Below are 6,000 nucleotides of genomic sequence, written 5' to 3'. Positions count from 1 at the left end.
TAAAGGAAAGTTCACATTAGCTCTCATTCAAACCCACTTGAAATAAATGGTAGCATTGTATAATCTTCTTTTCCATCACTGTTTTTATCTCTCTTTTTTTTTTCCCCCTTTTTCTCCAGTGAATACAGGCTGGCTTGATTAGAAATGAGATTGCATTGGATCCGACCAGAACTGATACAAAAAAAACAGATTTCCTAGACGGTATCTGTCTCAACAACCAAATACTACAAAATAGCATTAAGATTAAAACTAATGGTTGGAAGAGAATGAAAAGGAAAAGAGCTAATACTGAAGAGCAGGTGACACAGCAGGTCATTTGGTACTGATTTCCATGCCAACTGAGAAAGCCAAAAGAGCCACTTCTCTCTAAAGGACAATGGGATGGACTGGCACCAGTGAGGAAAACTTTCTTACTGAAATTGGGAATGTGTATGTGATTTTCATTCTCCAGAATATACCTCAAGTCTTATGACGAATGTGACTGACAAGTGAACTCTACAACTTTAACGTATGTGTTGAGTCATTACATGACTCAAATGAGAAGTCATATAATCATAAAATTATAGAATGTCTTGGGTTGGAAGGTACCTCAAAAATCATGAAGCTTCAGCCCCCCCTGCCACAGGCAGGGCCATAAACCTCCCCGTTTAATACTAGACCAGGCTGCCCAGGGCCCCATCCAACCTGGCCTTGAACACCTCCAGGGACAGGGCATCCACAACCTCTCTGGCAGCCTGTTTCAGCACCTCCTCACTCTCTCTGTGAAGATCTTCCTCCTGATATCCAACCTAAATCTTCCCTCCTTCAACTTAAAACCACTTCCCCTTAAAAAGGGACCTGGCGGTCCTGGTAGATGAAAAACAACATGAGCCAGCAGTGTGCTCTTGCAGCTCAGAAGGCAAATGGTATCCTGGGCTCCATCAGAAGAGGAGGGGCCAGCAGGGACAGGGAGGTGATTGTCCCTCGCTGCTCTTGTGAGGCCCTATCTGGAGTACTGTGTCCATGCGTGGGAACCCCGGTACAAGAAAGAAGTAATACAGTGAAGACGAGAAGGAGAGACTTCAAGTTAACCAGACCACAAATGAATAAACTGATAGAATATATGGGGCAGTCTTCTAATGAGTCTGTTCGGAGGCAAGGGGTGAAATAGACCCAAACCATCCTGAAGAAGAAGATATGAGCACTGATTTCATCTGGAGTCAAACCAAACAATGTTCCAAGGGAGAAAATGCACTGACAATCACAGCCAGCAAGTCTTCTTCTTCCTTAGAATGAAGATGAGGCTGAACACGGGTCTCAGCCCACGGCTTCTTTATGAAGAGCTATGAAATTAATTACAGTCTCCACATGAAAAATACTGGTTTTATCAGGAAGAGAGAAAAAAAAAAAAGAAGAAGCTAGCTGAGAAATGTTATGTAATATTACTGTCTTGTCTGCCAAAACATGGGAGAACTAGAAAATGAGGTTATCTGAAGAAGGTAGTCATACATAATTTAGCTGTAACAAAGTCAATGTGTGTAGGATATTTATACAATGCAAAGGTTTCTAAAAAGAAGTAGAAATTACATTACATAAGAGGTGTAAAATAAAGAAATAGACACTCAAGCACAGCTGTAAGAGAATATTTCAAGGCACTGTTTCAGTGTTTACATCTACCCTTTCAGAAAAGGTAGGAATAATAATAGTTTTATTTAAAGCTACACTCAGGGAGACAGTTTCAATAAAATAAATGTATTACAGCATTTCAGAAATGCTCCTTTCACCTAGACTTACTTCCTCCAGTAAGTAAGATATACATACATATTCAGGACCTTTGGACATGAAAAATCTACAGGACATAGCTTGCATATCACCATAGTTTTATTGTCTGTGATTTCTCAAGAAAACAGAATGGGAGAAATATGTTGACAGTTCAGTCTAATTGCAGAATTCTTTTGACTTAGTGCCATAGTTGCTACGTGTGAGTATTGCATATAAAAATAACTTTCTCTGACCTAAAAATACATAAATGAATAAATAAGGTTGGGTTTTTTGTTTTGTTTTGTTTTGTTTTGCTATGAGATGAAAACCCCCTGCATCACTAAGCAATACACAGCTAAACTGTAATTTATACGCTGCTCTCCATGGTAGGACAGCTGTGAGTGTCTGTTTGAGAGACTGGCTTAATAAAGTCTGTGTGACTTGAGGACTATTTTAAAAGATCTCTCCCAGGAAAACATCAAGATATAATGCTTTATGCAATCAATAATGTTGCGGCCTTCTGTTGATAGCTACCACAGGACAGGGTCATCCTATAGACTACACCATCCAGTCTGAGCATCACTGCAGCATCTTTGTAATGCACACAGTCATCTGTCCTAACCAAGGATCTCACACTGAATTTCCTGCCACAGGGCACAGACTAGAATAGCTCTAAAAAATTATATGTAGAAAACCAGACTTCAGAAATACTGAATGAAAAATTAAAGAATCTTTTCTAATAGAATCGGGTAGGGGAAAATGTACACAAGCTATTACAGTTATGTAATCATTGGAGGAAAAAAAAAAAGACAACAGAACTGTTTTATAAACTCCTTAACAGGTCAAACTTGATTATTATTCTCATTCTAAATTCCTGACCATTAAAAAGTTTTTTTTTATTTCAATTTTCAAGTTAAGCACACAACAGAACCATTGAGTCACTTTGCACGATAGCATCTCCTTTGTTTTATCACTAACTGTTGTGGGTGTTCTTGTGCTTGGTGAATAAATTTAATAAATCCTAAATTTCAAGCATAAATTAGTCATGCCCTGCTCACTTCATAACGCCAAATGTTCAGCTGCAAGGTGCTGGGTAGGCCTCTCCCAATTCCTGACAACAGGAGTTCAGCTTATGTCCCTGGTACTGAGTCAGCAGGTAGATGTAAAGCCTCCTTTAATGCTCTCTGAAGGTGAAAACTGATGCTAAGGCAGGGCAGGATTGCACTGTGAGCAACCCATGGACAGCTCAAGAGCTTAAGAGAAGAGAGAAAAGTCTGGAAAACAGAAGTCTTTTGGTTTTTGTTCTTAGATCAGTAAATGATGTGTCACGAGGAGGATGTTGGCTGCTTCTTCACTGAGGTCCCTGCTTCCAAATATGACTGCCTGCACCTACCTAGCTACACCAGCAGGGGCCAAATCTCCAAGATTTCAGCCAAATTTCTAAAAAAACAGAACCTTGCACATCTGCAATAGAAGCTGTAATTGTAAGGAGACAAATCTCCACATTTGCAAAGTAAGGACAATTTGTGATGGGCGTCACAGGTATCATGTGTGATGTCATGAGCCGGGACAGGAGCTTGAACAAAGAGATACCCAGTATGGGTGGCCATCCATTTATTTCTGCTTCCATAGCCAAGGGTAGCAGAGCTGGAGCTTATATTTGCTTCTTTGCTTGATACAAGAGAGAGACTGAGAGAGCTGGGGCTGTTCAGCCTGGAGAAGAGAAGGCTCTGGGGAAAGCTGAGAATGGCCTTTCAGTATTTAAGGGGGGCTGCAAGAAAGAAGGGGACAGACTCTTTAGCGGGGTCTGTTGTGATAGGACAAGGGGAAAAGGGTTCAGTCTAAAAGAGGGGAGATTGTAGTTGAATACAAGGAAAAAAATATTCACAATAAGGATGGTGAGGCACTGGTACAAGTTGCCCAAAGAGATGGTAGATGCCCTGTCCCCGGAGACACTCAAGGTCAGGCTGGATGGGGCTCTGAGCACCTGATGGAGCTGTAGGTGTCCCTGTTCACTGCAGGGAGTTGTACTAGGTGGCCTTTAAGAGTCCCTTCCATCTCAAACAATTCTGTGATGCTATAAGATTATGCAGAGCAGAGCATAGACTAAGCAGCAGATGGAAGTGACTCTGAGACATGCAGTGAAGACATGGAAATTCCAGGTGCATCTTCTCCTACTTCCTGCCATTTTCCATTTCCAGAGAAACCTGGGACTGCTCTGGAAGCAGCCTGATCAATTCCCTGTGATCAGTGTGTATTAAACAAGTTTCTCTTCTTCCATGAGGACAGTAGTAGTGAGCGACTTTTTCAGAGACTGGAGAGTCCCATCTCCAGACTTCCAATGTTACACCAGTCATTCAGATAGGTGTTTCTTTTTCCCTTCCAGTTGGCAGCAGGCAGTTCAAGTTCTGCACAAATCAGTAGTAGTCTAAAACAATTTTCCTCTGATTTTTCCCATTCTACTCCCTGCACTGCCAAGGTTTCACCCACCCCACTGGGCTTGGGGCTCAGCCTGACATGGTGTGCTTGTAGCACCAAACCAGTCAATGCCATAAAGCTTCTCTGGATCTCCATCACCTTTTTCGCCCATGCTGCTCACCCAGTAGTTGACAGATCCACGTGGGGTGAAATACTTTATCCATTTTTTGCTCTTTCTTCCAACTTAGAAAAAAAGAAAGAAAATCATCCTGCTCTTGGTTCTCCTGGAATTTTCTCACATCCTTTCCAGGCATAAAAAGATGATGTCTTTTTGCAATCCCACTATTACAGATATGCACTGTTATTAAGAAAATGCTGTGAAGGCACATCAAGCAAATAATACCAATTTTCAAAATTCTATAGCAATGTATTTATACAATTTACAGAATTCTGTATGTATTTTACACACCATTACAGAATGTCAAGTAAATAACACCAATTGCTCTGTTTTTTCCCCCTCAGATTTCTCTTCAAGTGAATTTTAATGCTAAAAAGGGGTGTCAGATCGGTAGCAGTAGGAAATGAAGAGTTCTGTTTGTGCACGGCTGCGGGGCAGCAGCAGCACACGTGCCCATGTCAGCTCAGCTGTGTCCAACCCTACATTGGGACCAAAGCAGGGAGGAGCGAGGAGCTGAAGCGCATCCATGCCCCTGGCACGGAAGCCAAGCAGCACCCAGGGGACTAAGGCTTTGTCCACCCCCGCCAGAAAACAGAAATAACTCATTTTGCACAAGTGACTGAACAAAATCTGTTGTTCGGTCCTTGAGCCAGGCTGGATTAGGCCCAGTCAACATGCAACGAGTGGTAAATTGCCAGCTCCTGGACCATCCAGTCTCACAGTAACACCTATGTTAAATTACATGTTTCCATATTTACAGAAAGTCAGTATTTACACACCATTATGGGTTATTAGAGTAAATTGGATACAGTTTATTTATATGGACTGCCATAAACTCATAACATTTTTCTTGGTTTTAATCCTTTCTTTAGAAAAATACAAAAAAAAAAAAAAAAATTAGAACATGTTAACGAGTAGTAACAATTTGTCTATGTCTAAAAATCCAAATCAATTGAACATTAAGACTCAGTCCATGGCCTAGCACCCTGGCCTCTACTCATCAGGTTTTTAAACTTTGCAGTTCACTTCTTGGCACACACAAGATTTTCTGCCAAAACACAGAGTCACAGCCGCCCTTCCTTCAGTACCATTGGTCTGTTTGACAAGTGGTGAACCCAGCACGTCCCAGGAGCTCGCTTACTTGTTTGAGCTCTCACAAGGCTTTGTGCTCCTGGCCCAACCATTCAGCACCTGGATAACCTGCAGCCACATTTACATGCAGGTTTGAAAGGGTTGGAAACCAACCGCAACCGCTGCGCTGAAGGTTGGGCTTAGGCCCCTCAGCAACAGCAGTCCCCAGGCAAGTGCATGTCAAGTGCATGTGTCTGACTGCATCTTACAAATCAACAATCTGCTTCTATGTGTCTTTATCACTCAAAAACATTACAACAAAATGCCATCTTTTAGTGAAGGTTGCTGGTATCTCCTAGTTGAGGCACGGCTCCTCCTACCCACAGAGCACAGAGAGCTCCCGCTCACTCAGCACACCGAGCCATGAGCTATTCCAGAGCAGATTTATGCTTTTTATGCTTCGAATCCTATCTGTTTATACTGCACGGACAGGTGTGCATCAGAGAAAAAACAAATCAGGATTACATAATTGTGAGCAGGGTACAGTTACAGCTATGCCAAAGCATGTTTTGGCTCAGCTCTAGTGCTGCCAA

Source organism: Tetrao urogallus (genome assembly GCF_951394365.1).
Source record: "Tetrao urogallus genome assembly, chromosome: 1".
Lineage (NCBI taxonomy): Eukaryota > Metazoa > Chordata > Aves > Galliformes > Phasianidae > Tetrao > Tetrao urogallus.
The sequence above is the reverse complement of the archived record's forward strand: the minus strand, read 5'-3'. Positions refer to the sequence as shown.